General features: G+C 41.2%; 1 protein-coding gene across 31 annotated transcripts in view; it reads right to left on the minus strand.

The window, feature by feature from the left end:
* The window catches only part of MICAL3 (microtubule associated monooxygenase, calponin and LIM domain containing 3), a 216465-nt gene that overhangs the window by 184868 nt on the left and 5387 nt on the right, over window positions 1–26210 (minus strand). For 9 of the 31 annotated variants that reach the window (XM_087968642.1, XM_087968634.1, XM_087968631.1 and 6 more), the window contains exon 1: window positions 4702–5100. The exons of 1 other annotated variant lie outside the window; for it this stretch is intronic. The gene's annotated coding sequence lies outside the window, so the exon portion shown is untranslated. Of the gene's footprint in view, window positions 1–4701; window positions 5115–26210 lie in introns of those variants that run through there. 21 more of the 31 variants (XM_087968648.1, XM_087968645.1, XM_087968644.1 and 18 more) reach the window with 7 other exon arrangements.

Here is a 26210-nt window from a genome sequence, read left to right on the forward strand (position 1 = left end):
GACTGATATATTAAAGTTGACTTGCCAGCCAGGGAAATGCACCGTCAACACATGAATGTTATATAATAAGGGAGGGGGCCATAAAATACTAAGAATGAACGTAATGAAATAAAACTGCTTGAATTGTTGCACATCCAAAATGAAGCATATCAAATTCACAACATTTTACAAATCCCAGTTATGTACTGTGCATATGAGTCAAAATATGAAAAAAATGCATTGAATTACAAATCTCGCCCTGAGGGCACATCCACAGTTCTCCCGCCATTCACCGTATCCCTGCAATGACCCTAGAAGATGGCTCCTACTGGAAGTAATGATTGCATAAGGTCTGTGATTTCAGAACTGGGTATCTTGAACCTCCGTCTGAGTCTGTTCAAGCATGCTTCTCCTCTCCCTGAGGTAACACTTTTGCAAAATGGGATTTAAAATGAGGTGGAGACCAAAGCACCATTCTGCTCAACAGTGGCATCAGGATGTGGAGGAGGTCCTTGAAAGAAAGGCAAATGAAAAATCGCTTCAAACTGAGTGTTTGGGTTTACAGGGAATCCATGCTTAGCAACCACAATTGGCAGAAGATGGCCACAACTCTCTCGCTAAGCTCTATGGCCACTGAGTGAAAAATCATGCATCTGTAATAGGCTTACAACAGGAGTGTCAAACTCAAGGCCCGCAGGGTGCTTAAATCTGACCCGCGGGGTTGGCCTGGAAATATTGAGGGACCCACAGTCCCTCTGCTGGGCAAAACAGGCCACACAGAGGCCCCGCACGACCCATATTTGGCCTCCCTGGCCTCCAGCAGCACACTGCCGGCTGAAAAAGGCTGCATGGGGCCTCCATGCGGGCTGGCAGAATGCTGCAGGAGGCCGGAGAAGCCCAGCCCCCCCATGCCCCATTTTAACCAGCAGGGTGCTGCAGGAGGCCATCCATCCGGTCCCGTCCCCCAGCCTGCAGAGGAAAACTAGAGTGCTGATCTGGCCCTCCAAGAAATCCAGTTTGACACCCCTGGCTTACAACGTCTCTTCCCACTTGGTGGTTAAGTGAAACCTCAGGTGCATGCCCCTTGCAATTTTACTGCTGGCTCTCCGTTGACTCTGCTTGTTGTGAAGAACAAGAATGGCAATCACATGACTGTGGGAATGCTGCGGGGGTCGTAAATGCACACTGGTTGTTGCCTGAATGGCAAGTCACATGACCATCGTATGTTGTGATCACTGTCAAGAGCCCTGGTTATAATGCAATAACTCTGCTCACTGCTGGGAATTTGGTCCTGACTCACTCAAGTGACTCAGTCTTCCATCCTTCCGAGGTCAGTAAAATGAGGACCCAGATTGTTGGGGGCAATATGCTGACAGTTGTAAACCACCCAGAGTGCTGTAAAGCAGGGGTCCCCAACCACCGGTCCCGGATCGGGACGTCCGTGGATCATTTTTTGCGGGCTGCAAAGCTTGCGCCGCCATCTTGTTTCGACGGTGCTTCGGTTTTGGTTGCTTCGGGTTTTCAGTTGAAGCGGCGTTTGGGTGCTCGCGCCTTAGTTTTGTCGAAGGGGCGGCTTGAGCGAAGAGCCGATCCGATGGCAGTGGAGTCTCGCGTTAATCAGGTACCGGTCCGTGGAAGAATAAATAATCATGAAACCGGTCCCTGGTTCAAAAAAGGTTGGGGGCCACTGCTGTAAAGCACTATGAAGCAGTATATAAGTCTAAGTGCTATTGCTACTGTTACAAGGATTAGTTGCAAAGCTTTTTTAACCTCAAACAGTCATGAAACAAAGCAGTCAGTAAGCAAGGACTTCCTGTACAACTCTGCAGACAAGCTGGGTCAGGAGGAGACTATATGTACTGGGAAAAAGCAAGATACCCTTTTCTTCTGTCTAGGATCCATTACCCATTCTCCTAAGAAATATGTTTATTGAACTGAAGTATATTTATTTAATCAACTGGGCATTGATACATCTAATGAAAATCACGTCTAACCATCAACCCACATACTTAAATCCTAGCTGAAATATTAATCCATGCCTTAAATCCTAGCTGAAAAATATTTTCCTCCCATTCTGAACGTTACCCCAAAATTCCTTACTATATATAATCAGTTCTGAACATGATGATACTTGAAAATCCAACAGGCATTTTAGAGACAGACGTCAGCACTGGCATCATTCTTCTGAATGACTCCAGGTAGTTTCCTCCTGAAGAAAAATGGCAGCGACTGCACCCCTCCTTCACTTCACAGTTAATGTACAACCAACACCTGACTCAATGAAACAGCGGATGATGAGTTTTGCCTCTCAAAGGACATCTCCTCCAGGCATACCAAAGTAACACGGCAGTGATAGCAAAAACCAGGGTTTTTTATTTGCCAGTCGATGCAAATGGAAAGATTTACATTTCTCCTGGGGAAAAGATGCTTCAGGCATAATCTAAGGAGTGCCTGGAGTAAACAGTGGAACGTAATACGTAAAATAATCCCAGGAGGGAGGAAAAGCAATGAGTTGTGTCTAATACAAAAGACCGCTTTAGATAAGGGAGGTGAAGCCGTTCACGGGATTTATTATTCATCTCTCATTTTATACTAAAGCAAGATAACCCCTCAATAAATCCTGCTTAAACAATTGCATTTGAAATTGTTGAGGAAAAGGTTGCTGAGCTTTTTACAGCAATTCCAAAATCCATTGAAGTTCTAAACTTGACTCTGCCCCTGGGAGACCGCTCACAAGTAAAACTGTACTATCTTCCCTTAAGACTCCCACCACCACTAAAAATGTAGGCTGTTTTCCATTTGTTTCTTTTGGCTTTCCTTTAGCCACAACTAACCCCACACGGGATTTAGCATGCTCACAAATCCAGCCTAAGCTCAACTTGGAGATAATTGCTCTGCTTTGCAGCCCTTTGGTACCAGATCATGCTTTCACCCAGCAAAATGGGCTGCATCAGCATATGGTGAGCAAGCAAGGGGACACAGCAGAAGGTGGGTCTGGATTTACTGGTTGATGCCTGCTATTCCAGCAGACTGTCACAGGTTTCTGGCAGCTCCGAGCAACAACCATATGTGTGCAAGGACTGTGAACAACTTCTGAAGTTTTAATAACTATTTGGGTTCTTCACATGCATACACTTTGCAATCCGATCTTACTGTTGGGCTCAAGAGTCCTTCCTGGAGGAAAGGATACAGAATTTGCAAACTTGGAATTCCATCCAATTCTTATCCTAAGGGGCTAATATATCCCCCTAACCAGGAATGATACTGGATTGCAAAACAAGAATCTTTTTTTTTGTCCTTCCCAGACAAGAGTTCAGTGTTTTTGAGACAGAATGACCCTGTTCCTTCCCAAATCACCACTTATCTCCGTGAAATATACAGTAAGGACAAAATTGCTTTCTCTGGCCAGCCTACACACTGGGTGGATTTAGACCAAGGGTCTTCAAACATGGCAAGTTTAAGATTTGTGGATTTCAACTCCCAGAATTCCTGAGCTAACATGACTGGAGGAGAAATTCTGGGTGTTGAAGTCCACAAGTCTTAAAGCTGAAGACCGCTGATTTGGATCAAAAACGTTTAACTCCCAGGCCAGCTTAAGCTTCTGCACTACAGACATTCAACACTGCCCACTGCATCTCAAGGCTCTCCTTTCGCCAGCGTGAACGCAGCAAGAGCAGCAGGCAAAGGCGCACGGAGTGGGTGGGTAGGGGGCTTCAAATCGATCCGTCGAGGGGCTATAGCTTCCTTCGCCCTCGTTGGGCACCAAATACGCACGAGATTACAATTCGTCCTGTCTCCACCGGCAAGTCTACCTGGTATATTACAGTAATTGTGATCGAAACCCGCTTAGAATTCTATTGCTATTTGGAAACCTGGAATAGCCAGATCGGAATAATAACGATTCACACCCAGGTCAGCACTTCTTTACTCTCCTACCGTCGGGGTAGGAGACATATCGAAGCATAGCCAACCGAACAGATAGGCTGAAAAATAGCTTTTATCCATGGGCTGTCAGACTTCTGAACGCAACATAAACACCACGGTTCGGTTTCACATGATAAGACTTGCAGGGCCAGCACCAAGAGAGGCTCATTTCAATTTCATTGTACGCATGTTGTGCATTGCGTTTGGTTTGATTTGATAGTTTTTTAAAAAGGGCAATACGGTATGGATTAATTAATACCCACTAATGCGAATGAATCAGGCGTTGCAGCCTTCTTCCTCCCCCCACCCCCCCGTGCTTTTTCTCCGGCAAGCCGCCACCCCCAGCCCCCAGGTCCGAAAGGGAAAGGCTTAGCTTCAGGGAGCACCGAGGGAGGGCGCTGCTCTCCCGTTAGGGAAGGGACGAGGGGGAGCAAGGAGGGCTTCCCGTTCCCAGAAAAAGAAAAGAAAAAGAAAAATCAACCTCTCCATAATCCCCATTTATTCGCTTGCAAGGCAACCCCAGCCAACGGCATCGAAACTGCCCTGCGGAGGAGAGGCACCTCCGCCGCCGCCTGATCACCTTCCCCCCCCACCCCACGCAAATTGCAAAGGACAGGCCAGTTTTTTCCACGAAGGTAACGGCGGAGTGGCCGATGCCAGCTCACCGCCAGCCAAAGCTGGCTTCTAATCGCCGGGGCTGGAAGCCAGCCAGCCAGCCCCGCTCCTCCCGCCCGTCCTTCTCCTTTCCTTCCCTCCCTCCTTCCCTCCCTCCTGCCGGTAGATTGCAGCCTCCCGTACTTGCCCTCCGCTCATGACCGGTGACTGCAGGGCGCGCGGAAAAGTTGGAGTCCCGGGCAAAGCCCGCTTGCAAAGGGCGGGCGGGATCGCTCCGGCGGCTGATTTCCCACCGCAGAGCGCGCGGGAGCCCCGGGATTTGGGCGCTTCTTCGGCGTTCGGGAGCGCTCCGGGGCTTCTGTCCTCGGCCGGCGGGAGATGGGAAGGGAGAAGGCGGTGCAATCTCCAGAGCAGCCGCCAAACGATCGCACACACCTTGGCCGCGGTTCTCCTCCTCCGCTGGACACGCGGGAGGGAGAAGCCTGCTCTTGGCGCCTTAAAGGGCCAGGCGGTGCTCGTCTCCGGGCGCAGCGGGAACAGGCTCCAGCCAAAGCGCCCGGGAATAAGTGTCCGGCTCCTTGGTTGCTTCCGCCTGCGCCCCTCTCTTGGGGGGCCCGTTGGTACGCTCCGAATTTTGATACAAGCGCAAGGGCAGCGGTTGGCTGAGGCTCGATTAAGGGGTGGAGGGATGCGAAGCGGAGCGGCCAATGGAGGCGCGCGAAGCATGGCTCAAAGGACTGCAGCAGGGCCAAGGCGCTTATACCCTTAAAGGAGCCGCGACTTGCCAAGCCGGGGAGCGGTTCAGGTGTCTTGGAAACGTGCCAAAAACCGGAGAGAAAAGGACCGCGTGCGGAGACACGGAAGAAAAACAGCAATACGCCCTGCGGGGCCACGTCACAGGCTACGTGAGGAGAGACCAGCGGTGACCTCCCTTGTTTGCAAAACAGCAACATAGCGAAAAGAAACATTTTTTTTTTAAAAGACGGTGGGGCGGAATTCCAGGAGGGTCTAAACTCGAGAAAATCGTTCTGGCAATCGACTTTGCTCGAGCTTATGAAGGATCTCCTACTGACTGGCAGCAGGGGTAGCGAAATTAAAACTTGGGGACTTCAATTCCCAGAATTCCCCTTCATTTTCACACACACCCCAATTCTCCCCGGGAATTCTGGGAGTTGAAGTCCACAAGACTTAAAAAGGTAGCCAAGGTTGGACACCTAGTTGTTGCAGTCGGAGCAGCGCGCTAGAAATCCTGATGCGCATCGTGGGCGAAGTTTAGCAACGGGGGAAAGGAGGGTATGTCAAAAAAAAAAACACTGGCTATTTACATTCGAAAATAGAAACCAATTAAGATTCTCCTTGGGGCGCCTTAAAATGCACGATGCGACCCTATGACTTTTAAATCGGGGAGGGGGGGAGCTGCTTAGGATCAGGTTTGCAGCCTTGTTCCACCGCAAACTTCAGGGAATTACGCCCTGTGCCCTTAAACGCCTGAGGCACGACCGCTTAACAATATGTACATTTGGAATTGTGATCGTTAGGATTCCGCAACAAAGCTGCGACAAAGTAAGCCGAAGCTTAAAAGGGTAGGGATCCCCAAAGTTGGCAACTTTAAGACTTTGGGGACTTCAACTCCCAGAATTCTCCAGCCAGCTATGCTGGCTGGAGAATTCTGGGAGTTGAAGTCCCCAAAGTCTTAAAGTTGCCAACTTTGGAGACCTCTGTTAAAGAGACACAGCCGTTTAACAGATCAGTTTTTGTCACTGCCCTCTCCATGCACACATGGGGAAAGAAAAGAAAAAAGTAACGAAGGTAATTCTGAAGGAACCGCAGGACATACCAGCGTTAACGCCCGAGGGGGGAAAAAAGCCGTTTCTATGGAAGCCTTAACTGCCGGAAAAACAAAACGGAGACCGTTGGTTCTCGAAAGAAACCTGGGAATTGTAGTTTTTGCGTTGTTAAGCAACCCAGGCGAGGTGTCTACATTCAAATACACATTCAATACACATTCAACCCTTTTGCAGTGAGGCGTAGACAGATAATCCCGTAAACATCTGTCAAAAAGAGAAAAAAAACCACAGCAAAAGATTTGTGCTCATTTTCCAAGATCACACAACTAACGTTGTACAGTATTTTACATCTTATCCGCGAAGTCTGAGGCAAATGAAGTCATAAAAACGCATTTTGCAAGGATGGCATCTTTTAGCCTGGCGAGAGACCATCAAAACCAGAAAAATTTAAACTTGCCAACATACTGCCTTGAATAGAGTTATGGAATTAGCGTTCCCGAGGGGGTAGCCAAATGGTATTATTGTATTATATTTGGACTTATAGTATTATATTTGGACTGCAAAAAGTCCCTAATACGGTAACTGGGGATCTCCCTCAAATAACTGGAATATAACACTAATTTTATGAAGATAGTGCTATCTAGTTATGGTCAGCTAAAAAAGAAATAACTTACAATCAGAGCGGAAGTTTTCTTGAATAAAATTTGGTGCCTTTGGAACCTTGTGTACAGTACTTTCCCTGTTTGTTTAAAAAATACCTGTTTGCTTCTACCATGCTTCTATTTTTGTAAATAAAATATGAGCACGTAATTCTCCAGTACTCTTTTATTCAAAGAAAATTAAACACTGGAATTTCTCACAGCTTTGGAAACACATAAAAAAAGCAATACACTGCTTCACAGTGCTTTACAGCCCTCTCTAAGCAGTTTACAGAGTCAGCATATTGCCAACTATCTGGGTCCTCATTTTACCAACCTCAGAAGGACGGTAAGCCGAGTCAACATTGAGCTGGTGACACCCGAACTGCCAACTAGCAGAATTAGCCTGCAATACTACACTCTAACCCCACTGCGCCACCACGGATAGATACATGTTCCAAGCCAATGGGATATTCCTACAGTAGAATTCTGCCATAGTGCATGCAACTAATTTTTCAAATGCTTTCATTAATTAAACGGACACACTGTCAAAGGTTTTATCAAAGTACTGAAAGAGGAATTAGATATATAAAAAGTACAGAAAGAATGAAAAGGACATACATACATGCTGTACACACACACACATACACACATACACACACACATATCTTTCAGGGTGTGGAAGTGGAGGACCTTAAGAGACAAAATGAATGCAGCCCTGAGACACCCATTATACCAAATGAACCATCAGAAATTGGCCCTAGTTCTCATTTTTGCTGTATGCGCTCATGATGCAGTAATTAAGTAGTCAGTAAATATACATTCCTTGATATAATCTGTTTTACCTCCCCACCCCTTGAGACGCTATTCCAGGACATCGCATGCCAAAACAACTAGACACAGAGACAGTTTTTTTCCTCGTGCTATCACTCTGTTGAATACCTAATCCCACAGTTCTGTCTTATGTCTAAATATATTTACCCATTGGTATGGTTGTATTATTATATCCTTCTCATCTGTTCCACTACCTTCTCTTATTGGTATCATTTATTATTGCTTTGTTGTTTACATCGGAGACAAATTTCTTGTGTGGCTAATCAAACTTGGCCAATAAAGTATTCTGCTCTATACTATTCTAATTCTATCCTTATTCTAATTATGTTCTTATTCTATTCAATTTCTATTCTATTTCTATTCTATTCTATTATAATTGTATTCTTATTCTACGCTTATTCTAATTCTGTTCTTGTTCTATTCTGTTTCTATTCTATTTCTATTCTAATCCATTCTATTCTATTAAGTTCTCTTCTGTTCTGTTCTAGCATCTGGAAAAAGAAAGGTTAAAAAGAATATGTGCATACAAATACATACACACATGTACACTTTTGAATGAAACATCAGTGTCCTCTTTTTCTCCTCATCTTTTACAGCTAGTCTCTCCAATTGCAGCATCAAAGCCAGTGAGAAAATATATCATATTACTTACAATATGGCTTGTAGAGTAGCTTGATATGTGAATTACACTGATTGCGAAAGAGTTCCCACAGCATTAACAGATTGTACAGTTGGCTGAAGAAATACATATATTCTCCATAAAATCACAGCATGCTATTCTATTATATACTGGCCATTACAAGGAGGAAGAGTTTCCAGTGGGTTGAATTTAATCACAGTTGTGATATTTAGATCAATTCTGCATACAATCATGGTTGTAATTTTTTTTAATTCCCATTGCTCCATTCTGAATGATTTGTGACCAGAGTGCTGCATAATTGTGTAATTAATCCCAGGATTTTGGGCGTCAACACCCACATTCTTGACCACTTGCTGTAATATATTAGGTTTACTGTAAAAGACATGCTGGAGAAAGAGATGGAAATTGTGTGTTGGAAGAAGGAGGAGAAAAAGAGAAAACAACCAAGTAAATAATGTTTTCACAGCTAGGAAAACACGCCTTACTGACTAAGGATGCAGGCTCTGTTGTACTGCTACTGTGATGGTATCAGAATTTCTTTGTCCTTTGTCCTTCTCATCTATTTATTATCACCATAAAATCAGGGGTGGGCTTCAAAAATTTTAGCAACAGGTTCACTGCCTGGTTGCTGGGTGGGCGTGAACATGGTAGGCGTGGCCTAGCCAGCCTTCTGCACCACAGTGTGGGGGTGTTTTAGCCCTCCCTGGGCTCCGGAGGCTTTTGTTGAGCCTCTGGGAGGGCAAAAATGGCCTCTCCGGGCTCTGGAGGACTTCTGGAAGCTGGAAATTGGCCCATTTTCGGTCCTCCCGAACTTCCTGGAGGCCGATTTTTTGCCCTACCTGAGCCTCTGTGCATGTTTTGCACTTAGCTGCATCCAAAATGGGCCACATGGGGACTCCTGGGAGGGGTGGGCGAGGCGGGGCAGGGCCAGCCAGGAGTGGGATTTGGGAGTTCTCCAGGGGTGGGATTCAAACAACTGGTTCTGTGGGTGTGGCTTAGTTGGTGGGCGTGGCTTGGTGGTCATGTGACTGGGTGGGCGTGGCCAACTCAATATCACTCACATTGAGGCACGCATCTTTTTCGTCTGGCCTCTCATGACTGTGGGGATGCTGTAACAGTCATAAGTGTGAAAAACGGTCATAAGTCACTTTTTTCAGTGCCATTGTAACTTTGAATGGTCACTCCACACAAGCAAAGTACCAGCAAAGGTGGGGGAAAAAACTCCAGAGAAGTTCCTGAGACAGGAAGTCTAGTCCTGCCAAGAATGTAATAAGAGTTAACGGAGAGGCAGTTTCTGTAAGCAACACCAGAATGTTTCCTTCCTGCCTTCCTTACAGGATTAGGCCAGTAATTTCTTCTAACAACTGGTTCTCCGAACTGCTTAGAATGTTAACAACCGGTTCTAGTGAATAGGTGCAAACTGGCAGAATCCCACCCCTGGGGTTCTCTGAACTGCACAGAATCTTAGCTAGAGGCTCTCCCGAACCCCTGTGAACCCCCAGCAGCCTACCCCTGCATAAAATGCTAATAAAGTCCAAAGCAATTTTCTCCAGGGCAGTGTTTTTCAACCTTGCTATTAAAGATATGTAAAGGGCTTCCGGTTTTGCGCGGCTTCGGTAGCGGCAGGAATTCACACCTCTGCGATCCCTGCCGCGTTCGCTGCCAAGGTGCCCCCGATCTAAATAGGTCTGGGGGCTATGGCTGCCTTGTAGAGGAAGCCAAAGAGAGAGGGGATCTGGACAGAGGTTTGGGGGTAACGCAGACCCCCTTTCCAGCCGGAATAACCCCTTTTTCCTGAGGTGGTGGAGCGGCGGTCAGTAATGGCCGCCTCAAAGAAGCCAGCAGCCGGGTAAGATTTGTGCTGGAGGAAGAGGGAAGAGCTGTGGAAGTTGCTTCTGACTGGGATAAAGTTAAGAGAGAGAGTTCCTGTAACCTCGAAGGCTGCTAAGGATACTTTGTTTCTAGAAAGAGATACAAGCGGCGAACATTTCAAAAGAGTAAGTTTTTTTTTTTCTTGCCTTTCACTCTCCTCCCTAATGTGACAGCAGTGGAACCATAAGAGAAATCCGGGAATCTGTTCTGGAGGTAAATGAATATTGAAGGAGCAAGGATTTCTGAATATTCAAAGGGGGGGAAAAAGAAGAAGAATTTTTTTTGGCTGTGAGTGGGAAGGGAGAGGAAAAAAAAAATTGGAGCAACCTGAAAATAAGGAGAAGACTGCCTAAAACTTTAAAGAGTTAATTTTAAAGAGCTATTAAACAGCAATGAGACTTCCTAAAGATATATTTTAAAGAGAACTTTGTGATCAAACTTTATCCCAAAAAGAGAAAGTGGAAAAAGAGAAAGTATTAAAAAGAATCAGCTGATTGGACTGTTTGATGACTTTGGATTTTATGAGAATTATCTCAGACTAAAAGCACTTGGGTGGTTGTTTTGAAAAAAAATTTCTCTGTACAATGGCATCAGTTGTGGATGAACTAGAACTTATACATCAAAAATATGAAAGAGAAAAGCAAGAAGGGAAAGATGTCTTTGGCACTCTTTTTCAGTTTATAGAAATGGCGGTCTGTGCTTATGTAAAATCGTATGAGCAGGATAAAGAAGAAGCCATTTTTGAAGAACATGTGACTTTGGTTGGGGAAGAAAAGAAGGAGGAGAAAAAGGAGAAGAAGACTTTAAGACCTGGGAAAACAATCCAAAAAGAGAAGAATAAGGTGAAAAGAGGATATCGAGTTAGGAAACAACAGAAAGAGGGAAAACAGGATAAAAGGGAGGTGGAGAGACAAGGGGGTAAAGAGAATAAGGAGAAGAAGTAGCAAGGGAGAAAGGAAGGGATGAGAAGCTCTAATGGTGGGGAGCAAAATGCAAAAAAACAAAAGTTTTTTAGAGATAATGGATAGATTTTATTGGAAAAGGGATTCTAGAAAGGTACATAAGATTGCATTTTTATATTTGTATTTAGAAATAATTATAGAAGATTGGAAATAATATGTAATTTAAAATGTGATAAATATTTAGTATAATTTAGTGAAATTTTTGTTAAGAGAGGGGAGTACTTTAATGAAATAATGATTTAAGATCGGTGATGGGGGGGAAATAATTTTGGAAAGTATAAGAAGTGTTCCCATAATGGTATGATAATTAATTGAAATGTGTAAAATGTCTAAAGATATAAATGATTGTTAACACCAATGATTAGGCTATGTTATAATAGTGAAACTATTCATGAAATGAGAGGTTTGAAGGAGGAGAGGGGAACATGTAATGTAATAATGATTTATAATATGTGATGTGGGGGATGGAATTAATATGGCAAATAGGTGCTCCCATAGAAATATGTGACCTAATTGATAAGAAATGTGCTAGATGTTTAAGATATGAATAAATATTAATATTAATGAATAGATTTGTATTGGTTTTGATGATATTGTATAATGTCAGAATGTACCAGACAGAATCCCAACGTAAGTTATGTATTTTAAATCAAGTATTATAAATATAGGGGAAAGAGACATAGGCGTCATACTCCAATCAGTGTACAGGAGAAGGTTTTTCTTTTTTTTTCTTTTAAGAAGAAAGATAAACGGATAGTTGGAAATAGAACAGACAAAGAATAAATATTATGATTTGAATTGAGAGGAGATAAATAAAATAAAATTGAGAAAATTTAAAAGAAAGGAGAAGCTATATAGAAAAATGAAAATGTAATAAGATATGGAATGGTATGTAAAATGAATATGAATTTGAATGTGTGTCTGTACCAAGAGTTTTGACCCGGGATTAAGCAACTTTCAGAAAAGAGATTTTTTATGTTTTATATGTCTTGAATTTTTGTATGTTTTGTATGTCTTTAAAAATTAATAAAAATTTGTTCAAAAAAATAAATAAAGATGTGTAAACTTCAACTCCAATAACTCTTCAGCTGGCATCCAAGTTGAAATCCATACAAATTTAGGCAGTTAAACTCAGATCAGTTTTGCTCGGGCTTAATCCTACAAAAGGGTTATCTCTGCATCATTTTGCATAGCTTTCTATGAATACATTCAAACTCCATAGTAGTGGAAAGTGGACATAACCATTACTACAAGATATAGTTTTTAATCTTCTCATTTCTGCTTTCTCAGAAACAAACCCAGCTATCTCAGTGTGCCAGAGAAGTTCAGATTGTTTTGTATCCATGCTAAAAAATTTCCAGTGACTCCGACTGCAAGTAGAAGCCTAAAACTAGATCACATAAATTCATAATGTGGTTTATTAAGAGTTTGTGTCATCGTATTCTGTGGATCCGGCCATTATGGTTGTTCAGTGTTAAACATATTAGGTCTTTAGTAATGATTGGCCCACTGCAACTACATAGCCAAAAAGGCATTAAGAGTTGTTAACCTAATCCTACGTAGCTTTTTCTCTGGTAATATCACACTACTAACCAGAGCATACAAAACATTTGCTAGACCAATACTCGAATACAGTTCATCAGTCTGGAATCCTTATTACGTATGTGATATTAACACAATTGAGAAAGTCCAGAAGTATTTCACAAGAGTTCTCCACTCTTCTACTCGTTGTAGAATACCTTATGCCACCAGACTTGAAATTCTAGAACTAGAAAACCTTGAACTACGCCGTCTTCGGTCTGATTTAAGCATGGTATATAAAATCATACATTGCAATGTCCTACCTGTCAATGAATACTTCAGCTTCAACCATAACAACACAAGAGCACACAATAGATACAAACTCAATGTTAACCGCACCAAACTTGATTGCAGGAAATATGACTTCAGCAATAGAGTGGTCAATGTCTGGAATACTCTACCCGACTCTGTAGTTTCTTCCCCAAACCCCAAAAACTTTAACCTTAGACTGTCTACTATTGACCTCACCCCTTTCCTAAGAGGTTTGTAGGGGGCGTGCATAAGCGCACCAACGTGCCTACCGTCCCTGTCCTATTGTTTCTCTTATTCTTCTTTTATTTTTCTTATATGTACCCATTTCATGTATTCACAACTATGTATACACTTATACTTATTATCTTGTAAACAATTGGCAAATCAAATAAATAAATAAATAAATATAACATCTGAATTTATAAATCCCGATTTTAAAAGTGCATACTTGTCTGTGTTCACATGATACCTTTCCGCAAATAACTATATGATTATTTAATGGGGTGGCCTGATTCATCCAGTATGCTAAATTATAAATTATCCAAATGAGTGGTATTCTGATCCTGAATGTGTGGCTAGGCTAGATTACAGAATAAGAACAGGGCTGAGAAATAACTTCTCATTGATTTACTTTAAACCAAGGATGTCAAACTCAAGGCCCAGGGGCCAAATCCGGCCTGCAGGGCTGCCTTGGAAACAACAAAGCACCGGCGTGCCAACAAAAGCAGAGCTTGGAAGGGCCACATGCAGCCCTTCCAGGCCCCTGTTTTTGGCCATGACAGTCTCCTGTAGCCCTCTGCCAGCAAAAACGGAGCTCCATTTTCACTGGCAGAGGGCTGTAGGAGGCTGTCACAGCCAAACACAGGGCCCGGGGGGGGGGCACACACAGCCCACCCAAACTCCATTTTTGCTTGCAGAGGGCTGCAGGAGGCCATCACGGCTGAAAACAGAGCTCAGGAACCTGTTTTCACTGGCAGAGCGCTCGGGCTACCACAGGTGCCCCCAACACGAGTGACGTCAAGATGGCCACACCCACACTGGCCATGCCCACCCTGTCCCCCGAGGTCAAACAAAACTCTGATGTGGCTTTCAATGAAATCGAGTTTGACACCCCTGCTTTAAACCATCACCAAATTTCAGTATGATCTATTTCTTGGGATTACATGAGTATATGCAATCGGGGAATATCACACATGGTACCTTATTTTTCTTGGAGACAAAGTAGAACAAATCTATACAGCTAAATAAAGCCAAATTAAAAATATAATTGAGAAGTAAATCTTTTCCCATTAGGGGTTTAGAGCCACCCATGTTCCACTGTGATGAGCATGATGGTCTTGTAAGCTGACATCGAGAAATGCATTCATCTTCCAGAAAAGACCCGAATAATCTCTACACAGCTTACATTGTTATATAAACCACTGCAATTTACCCTTACTTTTTTATTTCTTTTTACCATTGCACATTCAGTTTCTCAAAACTAGCCAATAAATTTGCACAAATGAGCCACTTGGCACTCTTGTTCAGCTGCCATCAAACTGCCACACAACGTGCAAGATTTAGAATTCTTCAACAGCCTAATAAATGCATTGTCCAATCACAGATTTTTCTTTCTCTTATGAACCAACGTAGTTGTCCTTAGGCTCCCTGCCTGGTCCAGCCTTTTCTTGCTCATAAATACCACATTGCACTCTCTCTCTTACATATATCTTTTCAGTGAAGGGGGGGGAGGGGGGGAAACAAGCAACTACTAATGAGAAAATATAAAAACTTGCTGCTGTCAAATTATAAACACCCAGCATAATGGATTATTGTGTTAAGTCTAACAAGGGTCCTTTCATGGCAGATAGTAATCCTTTTATTTGTGGGAATCCCTCTGTTTTCATCATCCAAGCCAGTGTTTGTTTACATTTGCCTGAGCAAGTCTCCTGAACTCCGATACTCTCGTTATATTAAATTTTAAGAATGAATTGGAAGAGAAACCAATTCATTTTTGAGATTCATGATTTCACTAATGCCCATTTTCTGTAGCGATATGCTTCAGAATTAATGGGTATGTTAATCTGCAGAGTCAAAAATAATAAACCTCTCTCTATGAAGCTGTGAAACATTTCTGGAGGAAAAATGGAATGACCTTCAAAACAACAGTAAGCTTCTATGACTTCCAGTTCATATCTTCATATTAGCATTTGTGATTATAAAGAAATCAAAGTACAATCTGTAATCTGTAATCCCATCAAGTATTTTCAAGACACCTTCCCTCCATTTTAAGAGATCCCATGTACTTGTAAAACATGGCACGTGTATTGAGGATTGCTAGCATACAACAGGTAGAGATGAGTAACTTTTTGAGGGGCTAAAAATCCACAGGTAGTCCTCGAGTTACGACCACAATTGAGCCCAAAATTTATGTTGCTAAGTGAGAAATTTGTTAAGTGAGTTTTTCTCCTTTTACGACTATTCTTGCTGCATTTGTTAAGTGAATCACTGTAGATGTTAAGTTAGGAACATAGTTGTTAAATGAATCTGGCTTCCCCATTGACTTTGCTTGTATAGAAGGTTGCAAAACATGACCCTGGGACACTGCAACCATCATAGATATGAACCAGTTGTCAAGCATTCAAATGTAAATCATACGATCGTGGGGATGCTGCAGTGGTCATAAGTCATAAGTCACTTTTTTTCAGTGCCGTTGTAACTTCAAATGAACTATTGTAAGTCGAGGACTACCTGTACTTGACATTGGAGTATCTGGCTGTGGTTCCTAAAATCAGCAGGGAAAGAACAGAAAATTCATTTAAGTTCCTGTTATATTTAACATCCGATTAAAGTGATTGATTTCATTCAAGACAACGATGAATCCGCATACAGACAGGAGGTTATACAACTTGCCTCGTGGTGTAACCAGAACAATCTGGAACTGAACACGCTCAAAACCATAGAAATGGTGGTAGACTTTAGAAGAAACCCTCCCATACTACCACCTCTTACAATACTAGACAACACTGTATCAACAGTAGAGACCTTCAAATTTCTAGGTTCTACTATATCACATGACCTAAAATGGACATCTAACATCAAAAACGTCATCAAAAAAGCACAACAAAGAATATTCTTTCTGCATCATCTCAGAAAGCTCAAACTGCCCAAGGAGCTGCTGATCCAGTTCTACAGAGGAATTATTGAGTCATCTGAACCTCTACAACTGTCTGGTTTGGTTCTGCAACCCAACAAGACAGACACAGATTTCAGAGGATAATTAGGACTGCAGAAAAAACAATTACTACCAACCTGCCTTCAATCAAGGACCTGTATACTGCACGAGTCAAAAAGAGGGCTGTGAAAATATTTACAGACCCCTCATATCCCAGACATAAACTGTTTCAACTCCTTCCCTCAAAACGATACTATAGAGCACTGCACACCAGAACAACTAGACACAAGGACAGTTTCCCCCCGAAAGCCATCACTCTGCTAAACAAATAATTCCCTCAACACTGTTCAACTATTTACAAAATCTGCTCATCTTCTCATCATTCCTTATCACCCACCCCCTCCCACTTGTGACTGTCGCTTGTATCCTTACGATTTGACTGTTTCCTAGTATGATTTGATTGCTTATTGTACCGTATGACTATCATTAAGTGTTGTACCTTATGATTCTTGACAAATGTACCTCTTCTTTTATGTACCCTGACAGTATTTGCACCAAGACAAATTCCTTGTGTGTCCAACCACACTTGGCCAATAAAGAATTCTATTCTATTCTAAATGAAATGCAGTGAGCATTGTATTCTCCTGCTTTGGCTTTTTCTGGGCCTGGAAGCTAAGTGAGGGGGACACCGCCTGGTGAGGGCCCTTCCAAGCAGGGAAGTTGGAAGCATTATCCCAGCAGAAAACAAGACACTTCCATACTGCCTACAGGTAGTCCTCAACTTGCCACAGTTAATTTAGTGACCATTCAAAGTTACAACAGCACTGGAAATAGTTACTTGTGACCGTTTTGCACACTTAGGACAGTTGCAGCATCCCCTGGTCACATAATCAAAAACTGGTTCGTATTTATGATGGTTGCGATGTCCCCGAGTCATGGGATCTGCTTTTGAGACCTTCTGACCAGCAAAGTCAAGGGGGAAGCCAGATTCACTTAACAACTGTGTTACTAAACTAAAGAAATGCAATGATTCACTTAACAACTGTGGCAAGAATAGTTGTAAAATGGGGCAAAGCTTATTTAACAAGTACCTCTCTTAACAACATAAATTTGGGGTTCAATTGTGGTCATAACTCGAGGACTACATGTATCATTAAACTGCATGGTCACTTCCCTTGAAGTCACCAGCTTGACTTTAAGGACATCATTTTATCATTTGGTCACCTAAAACCAATCCAACCATTCTGTTTAGTCAGCTTTAAGTTTGCATCAAAGAGAGCCTTATTCCCTCCCATTGTCAACTTCTGGCTTAAGAAGACCTATCTCATGATCCCCTTTGTGTTTTTGATCTCAGCAGGGTCAATGTAGCCAAAAATAAACCACCCCTCCAAAAGAGAGAGAGGTATCAGCAGATCTGGAGGAGGCAGAAACTATTTTTAGAACCTCCCCCACCACCGACAACAAACAAACTTGGAAGAGATTATGATCAGTGGTTACAAACTGTTGATTGACCTGCGGTGGAGTTGAGGGCTAGAATGGAAAGGAACACGGCTGAACAATAAAATCATATTCCAACATTTTATTGCAAGTCATACTCATCAATTATAAACCCTATCTTTACAACCTATACACATTCATTTTAGCCTTCATATTTCATTTATTTTTATACTACTCCTTCTCCCAAAGGAACCCTTCATTATTTTAATTGAGAAAGATATATATCACTGCCTCTTAAGAAACAAGCAGTACTGACTAGCTGATAAACTACAGGGATCAAATGCTAAAATAAGATTTAATCAGATTGCAGTTCTTTATGGAACAAGAAGAGAACACTGGGAGGTATTTTTTTTATTTAGCTCTTTTGGTTATAACTTTAAATGCTTCTATAAGTTTGACACTATCAGGGATAAAATCTGTTCTGAATTCATACAATATCTTAAGCCAAAGATTGAGTATGTATTCGGGCAACCATTATGTAGCAAAGTGTGTTTTACTGAATAAAATACAACAGCTTGGGTATGACTACACTAAGCAAGGGGCAGGCAATTATGGCAACTTTATGACCTGTGGACTTCAACTATCAAAATTCCTGAGCAACCCCCATACTAAAGTCATGATACATGTTTAATCAACAATAAGGATGGGTTTAGACAAAGTATCAGTCAACACCAAACCAATATTATGTTCTGATGCATTATTTGAAGCTAATCTCAGACTGAGTTACTGCCAGTGTACTTAACATTTTCATATTCTAAAAGATTTTGGTTTGTTTTTTAAATACACATTATTTTTTCCATAGGAACTTTCCAAGCAAAGCCATGAAAAAAGATACATTTTTAGTATCATAAATACTGATATACCAGAATTAGATTTAATTTGATTGAAATTCATACGGTACAATATATAGACCTGTATCTTATTTTATTTTCCAGTGGTTTGTTGCTGGGGTTAACGTCAAAATTACCCAACAATTATCTGATGACCTTGCTGATATCAACCTACCAGATCTGAAACAGCAGATATCAGACTGTTTATTTCTTTAGTAATTATTAATTTACATTTTTTTAAGAATTCATGAAACATGCAGCAGAGTTTCCCCTCATTTTATCCTCATTCTAACCACATATAATTAATTGGGCTGAAACAGAGTCTTTAGCTAAAAAGTCACCCAGTGAGTTTTGTATTGAATACGGTGAGCTTTCCACGTGCTGGAAAACAATTCCCATAATCGGCATGAATTACATTGTTTGGAAATGAGTGGAAGGAGTAGTCCATCACATTGGAAGAGTGACAAATTAGGAAAGCTTGACTTTCATTCTACAGCCCCTTCTACATCTGTTGGGCCTGGGACCTTCTGCCCTAAGCAATTATGGCTGTGTCTATAAGCATGCAGATGAACACACATCTCTACCAGAACAAGACCTGTTCACTTGTTCCATATGTAGCTAGGTTTTAATCTTTACTATCTCCACAATTAAAAGTGATCATTTGTGACAGTTTAAAGGAAACAAATGCTTTGCACAATGTATAGAACAATGTATTTCAATTTCTACAAAGATGCTAAGTAAGGCCAGTTGCCAGATCTATGAAGTGGGGTGTTTAATCCTTGTTTGCTTACCATTTTACAAATGTTAACTGCACCTGAAGTCCAAGAAAACATTTTTGCCCTCTTTTGGAAACCCTCCTTTCCAAATTGCATCCCAAATTCTCTCTTCCGTCCACATTTCCCATGATACCTTCCAATGCCTCTAATACTGAACCAATTTTGGCCCATATTCACTTCTATTGGTCTTTTCTCCCATTACTCTGTGTCAGTGACTTTGGGCAATTATTTTGCCCCCAACGTGGATACTTCAAATTGTATTGGTTCTGAACAAAACAAATCTATATTGTAACCTGTTTCATTTTTTTTCAACTAAAGCTAATCACTCATCAAAATTCATCAATAAAAATCAGAATTAGAAAAGTACTAAACAATCTAGGAAAAGTCCTTTACGTGTTTTGCCCTGCTGCCATGAAACTCATCAGAATGGCTGAGAAAAAAAATTGTACTGAAAAGCAAGCTGGACATTTAAAATAGCTTTTTATGACGTTCTTTGTTATGAAGTGAGTGAGTCACTATTCTCTAAAGCCATATTCAAAAACAGGAAGATACTGAATGATTCATTGGAAGGATGCATATGTCAGACTACAATAAGGAAATCCCAGACGAAAATGACATTTCAACATTAAAAAACAAATTAAAATGAGAATCAAATGAAAGGAAAGGTAACTTTATATTATGTACAGAGCAGTGTTTCTTAACCTTGACAAGTAAGATATATGTGGACATCAATTCCCAGAATTCCTCAGCCAATATGGCTGACTTGGGAATTCTTGGAATTGAAGTCCACGCATCTTAAAGTTGCTAGGGTTGAGAAACCTTGGTATAAACCAAGGGTCTTCAAACTTGGCAAGTGTAAGACTTGTGGACTTCAACTCCCAGAATTCCTGAGCTAACATGACTGGAGGAGGAATTCTGGGAGTTATAAAGAGGGGCAGGCAAAGGAATACAGTATAACTAGAAGAAAAACATACTTGTGTAATAAAAAAATGACCAGATTATAACAATTTTTCCAATCCAGAAATAAAGCACATAAGTCATGCATCTTAAAGTTGTAAATATGTTAACAAGTTACTTAGAATTAATCCAAAGATTAAGCTGACCACAAGTCTTAAAGCTGTCAAGTTTGAAGACCCCTGGTGTCAAACTCACATCGTCATGGCGGCGTCACATGATGTATTGCAACTTTTTTTACCCTTCGCTAAACCGGGCGTGGGCATGGCCAGCACGTGACGCATCCAGCCTGTGGGCAAAGAGTTTGACATCCCTGGTATAGAGGCTTAAACCATGTTACAGAGAGCAAATTTGTGGGCCATGGGAATAACTACACATACACACATACCATAGACACACTTGATGAAATTCCTTCTGCTATACAAATATTACAAATCTATATTTGAGTCAGTCATTCCCCCCACCTTGCAGAAACAAGCTAAGGAAAACAATAAAAACTTCTGCTCATTTTTGAACCATATTTTTTGTTTCATTTTTGGAACATAAATAGAACTAGATGTGATTTATTTGCATAATCCCCCTCCCTTGTTTTAATCAGATTCAGTTCTTTGTTCAGAATAATATTTATTCAATTCTGTCTGGTTTCACAGCTTAATCTTTGGATTAATTCTAAGTAACTTGTTAACATATTTACAACTTTAAGATGCATGATTTATGTGTTTAATTTCTGGTTTGGAAAATTTGTTATAATCTGGTCATTTTTTTATTCCACAAGTATGTTTTTCTCCTAATTATACTGTATTCCTTTGCCTGCCCCTCTTTATAATACCCTATTTATGTTCTCATTTTCATAAACTATTGTAATAGTCAAAATTCCTCCTGCTTATATTTATTAAAAATCTGTATTTTAAGAGGCTTTTTGTGCAGGTAACACAAAAATATTCCTTGTGTTATAGTCAGGAAAGCAAAGTAAAATAATTTTAACCTCATAAACCTCAGATTAGCCAGGGCTAATCTGAAAATATTCTTGGTTACTGCATCTTTTGATAGAGCAGAAAATTAGACCCACCTTATCATGCACAAAGTATTTATATAACAGAAATGATGGGAAGAATTCATAATTTTTACCCAAGAGGGCTATTCCACACAATGGTATCAATATAGAGCTAAAAAACGATTTAGGTGTCTTATCCATTGTTAGCTGATCATGGTTTATTTAATCAAACTGACAGCCAAGGATTCATTCAACATTAGCATACTGGTTGAGATTTTGCAAGAGATTGAGCTACAAAGTAGTCTATTTCAGCTGACCAGTAGCAAAAGTGATAAAACAAAACCTAATGAGCAAAGATATTAAATTACAGTAAAAAGATTAAGAAGATTTAAACAAGCATTATTATGGGTTTTAAAGAACAACCCAGTTACCTTTTTAATAGAAGTGGCGATCCAACTGTAGTTTTAAAAAATCTTCTAAGTAAGAATAGATACACTGAGGTAATAATATTTTCAATGAGCTTCAATTTTTTTTAATTTAGAAATATTACATATATATAGGAAAATCTTTAAAAATAATTTTAAAAAATTAGAAAGGTACTCCTGGCTACCAAAGTTATCTCTAACCCTGTTTTACTTAAAAAGGAAGTCACATTTTTATTTCTGCTCTTTTAAAGGATCCATACAATTAGCTATTTACAAAAAAGAATCACCTGGGCTTTACATAAACTTTAATCCTTTTTATCACAGGAATTAATGGTCTCTGGCCTTAACCTCCTCCAACTTAATATCTTCCAGATGTGTCAAACTTCTCTTCCCATTATTGGCAGACAATATGGCAAATGCTGGGAATTATGGAAGGTGAAGTTCATTTAGAACACATCAAGTTATAAAATAGTGCTATGGTTCTATTAACACAATACACTGAAATACAGTAACCATCTACATTTTGAGGCATTGCCCATGTTGTGTGTTTATGATTCAGTGTGTTGTGTGAATCTGGAGAAACTGATTGAGAAAGTCATGATTCTGAATATTCTTTCTTCCATTTACTCTTGTCCAATATTTAAAGACCACCTGGGCAAGCCCCTGCAGTTTTCTTGCAATTCTTTTCAGATGTAGTTGGCCACTGCCTCCTTCCTAGGGCTGAGAGAAATTGACTAGCCCAAGGTCACCCAGTTGGCTTTATGCATAAGGCAGGATTAGAACTCACAGTGCCCCAGGTTTCTAGCCTGATGCTTTAACCACTACACCAAACTGGCTCTTGTGATTATATGAACTAGGGATAAAAACAAAGGAACACAGTCAGTACAGAGAAACCTCTGTGATTTACTCAATTTATTATCTAGATAATAAATATATAGTTAGTATAGGTAGCAATGAAAATAAAATGCAGATAATGGCTTATATGAACACACACCAGAGGTGGTATTTAGCTGGTTCTGACCAGTTCTGGAGAACCAGTAGTGAAAATTTGAGTAGTTCAGAGAACTGGTAAATACCACCTCTGACTGGCCTTGCCCCCATCTATTCTCTGCCTCCCGAGTCCCAGCTGATCGGCTGGGTCTTCTTTTGTTGCCCTGCACAGGAGAATGGAGCTGGAAAGCAGGTTAGTGGAGTGGGGAAAAGAATGGGATTTTGCAGTAACCTTCCCCCAAAAGTAGGGAGGGAATGGAGATTTTACAGTATCCTTCCCCTGCCATGCTCACCAAGTCATGCCCACCAAGCCACGTCACGCCCACAGAACCGGTAGTAAAAATATTTGAATCCCACCACTGACACACACACACACTGGTTTGTATGCATTTGCACAGTAGTTTAGATGGATATAAACTCAGATTTAACTTTTGGAAAACTCAGGAGTACAGAGATCTAATAATAGATGAGATGAGATTAGAAATCTAATAATAAGAATGATCAAAGCTCTTTCCATTATAGTTGGCTGCATTATGCCTTTAGTCCCAAACACACATTATAATAAGTTTGGGGCCCTCTCAGAATTGAAGCAATTTCAAGGCTAACAATGTATGATGAAATCATTCCCTTTATCTCTACTTGAGACTGTCCCTTTAATAGTTGCATGCCACGCAAATTCAGCAGGCCGCTTTTCCTTATTTGTGCAACCACAGACAAGCAGAATCAGATGCCTTAAAGCTGGAGAGGCTTTAATATATTAAAGATATATTAACCTCTGGGGGCTGATACACATTGATATGTCCCAGTCCACTTTATTTTCCTCAGGAATCATTGAGACTAGATTTACTATGAAGCTGGATGCCAAGTATGTTAATATTTATAAATAAACTCAGATGTTATTAAATATATCTATGCATTAAATGCATTGTAGGTAACACCTATGATCTTGCTTCTAGAGGTAATTGTTATACTGCATTTCAAAATATCTCACTGCTGTAGAGAGAGAGAGAGCTGGAAAGCATTCAGGAATACTGAAAGGCGTGACTTTTTTGGCATGTATGTCTGCAGAATTTGGCAAGGTTTCAAGACTCTTTTGGGATGCCTTGCCAAGAAAGGGCCCTCTTACCCTATCAATGATGGTCTTCTTTTGTTTTACAAAGATCTCTCTTGTCCAAACCTAGTTAGCCTGCTAAGTAATTCATTGTAGACCTATCTCACATGCTAATTCAAGTATTTCATATCTTACCTCTTCCTGCTTTAACGTTCTGGTTATTTTGTACTTAACGATGATTTCACATTTGCAAAATAATATTGTAATTCAATATTCCATTACAAGTATGACAGTAGTTTTCTTATGATGGGTTAAAATATACTACATGAATATTTTATCTGGAAAATCGTTTTAACCGTGGAATGTTCCAAGGCTCCTGGTTGGCATAAGATGGACTTGATAGAGGGAAAAAAATCTGATTAGATTTACACTGCTGTACTGTATAGCTGCGAGAGTTGAATCCAGGGGTGGTATTCAGCAGGTTCTGACCAGTTCTGGAGAAACGATAGCAGAAATTTTGAGTAGTTCGGAGAACTGGAAAATCCCACCTCTGACTGGCCCCGCCTCTATCTATTCTCTTCCTCCTGAGTTCCAGCTGATCGGCTGGGTCTTCTTTGGTTGCCCTGCACAGGAGAACAGAGCTGGAAAGCAGGTTAGTGGGATGGGGAGGGAATCAGGATTTTGCAGTAAACTTCTCCTGCCATGCCCACCAAGCTACACCCACAGATTTTTTGAATCCCACCACTGGTTGGATCATAAAGGAAGGCTGAGAGCCGAAGAATGGATGTATTCCAATTGCAGTGCTGGAGAAGACTCTTGAAAGTCCCTTGGAGTACAAGGACATCAAATCAGTCAACCCTAAAGGAAATCCTGTTCTATGGAAGCACAGATACTGAAGCTGAAGCTCAAATTCTTTGGCCATCTAATGAGAAGAGGCGACTCCTTGGAAAAGACCCTGATGTTGGGAAAAATTGAAAGCAAAAGCAGAAGGGATGGCAGAGGATGAGATAGTAAGAGAGTGTCATCGACACACTGAACATGAATTTTGGCAAACTCCAGGAGACAATGGAAGACGGGGAGCCTGGCATGGGCCATGGGACTGCGAAGAGTTGGGCATGACTTAGAGACTAAACAACAACTACTCTTCCTAAATACTAGAGAGCACAGTGTATTTGTTATTATCTATAAACACATAGCGTAACAGACATCATCCATGACAAGCCAAAGAAAATGACCTATCTTAAGTTCCCTTAATCGGTACCCATCTTGGCTTATTAATGCTAGCTAAGGTGGGTTGACTTGGGAGAAGAGATACTCCTTTATGTGCTGTGATGAAAAGAAGCTACAACCTGCCCAGAGAAAAGAACCTTCCCTGGACCGAGAGGATTTTGCTCATTACAATTGATGGGACCTCTTGGGCTGTCAATTATCTAGTGAGCCAGATTCAAGGCTCTGATATAAAGATCTAGAACAAGGATAACGGACAGGCCCTCTTTACCTTTACAGACCTAACGGCTGAAATAATCAGGAAAAGAACTAGTGCAAATGCTAAGAAGAGTAGAGTGCCATTTTGTGGCTGCTTGTGAATGGACTGTCTACAGAGGTCTATATGCCTTAGACTCAGAGGTGGTATTCAGCAGGTTCTGAGCAGTTCTGGAGAACCAGTAGCGGGAATTTTGAGTAGTTCGGAGAACTGGCAAATACCACCTCTGACTGGAGATTTTACAGTATCCTTCCCCTGCCACGCCCACCAAGCCAGGCCCACAGAACCGGTAGTAAAAAAAATTGAATCCCACCACTGCTTAGAATGCTCTTTTTAGAGAGATCTATGAGCTTTTTCTTCCACCATCTTTTAACCATCTTGATGTTCTATCTCTTCTCTGTATCAGAGGTGGTATTCAGCAGATTCTGACCAGTTCTGGAGAACCGGTAGCAGAAATTTTGAGTAGTTCGGGGACCTGTAGCGGAAATTTTGAGAAGTTCAGAATACCACCTCTGACTGGCCCCGTCCCCATCTATTCTCTGCCTCCTGAGTCCCAGCTGATTGGGTCTTCTTTTGTTGCCCTGCACAGGAGAACGGAGCTGGAAAGCAGGTTAGTGGGGTGGGGAGAGGATGGGGATTTTACAGTATCCTTCCCCTGGAATGGGGAGGGAATGGAGATTTTGCAGTATCCTTCCCCTGCCACACCCACCAAGCCATGCCCACCAAGCCACACCATGCTCACAGAACCGGTAGTAAAAATTGTTGAATCCCACCATTGCGCTGTATGACTAGTGAATGAATGGATTTTTTTCACCTTTTGTTTTCCTGTTCCTGCTCCTTTTATTTATATTTTATATCGCAGAATCTGCCTTTCAATGCACACGAGCTAAGATTCTCTTAACCTGGGTTTAATGAATAAACTATAAATTGGCTGAATTCACAGAACAAGCTGAGTGATAAATCAACCCTGTT

This window comes from Notechis scutatus, chromosome 6 (genome assembly GCF_049901735.1).
Source record: "Notechis scutatus isolate UNSWTSFEM ecotype Mainland chromosome 6, rNotScu1.2, whole genome shotgun sequence".
Taxonomy (NCBI): Eukaryota; Metazoa; Chordata; class Lepidosauria; order Squamata; family Elapidae; genus Notechis; species Notechis scutatus.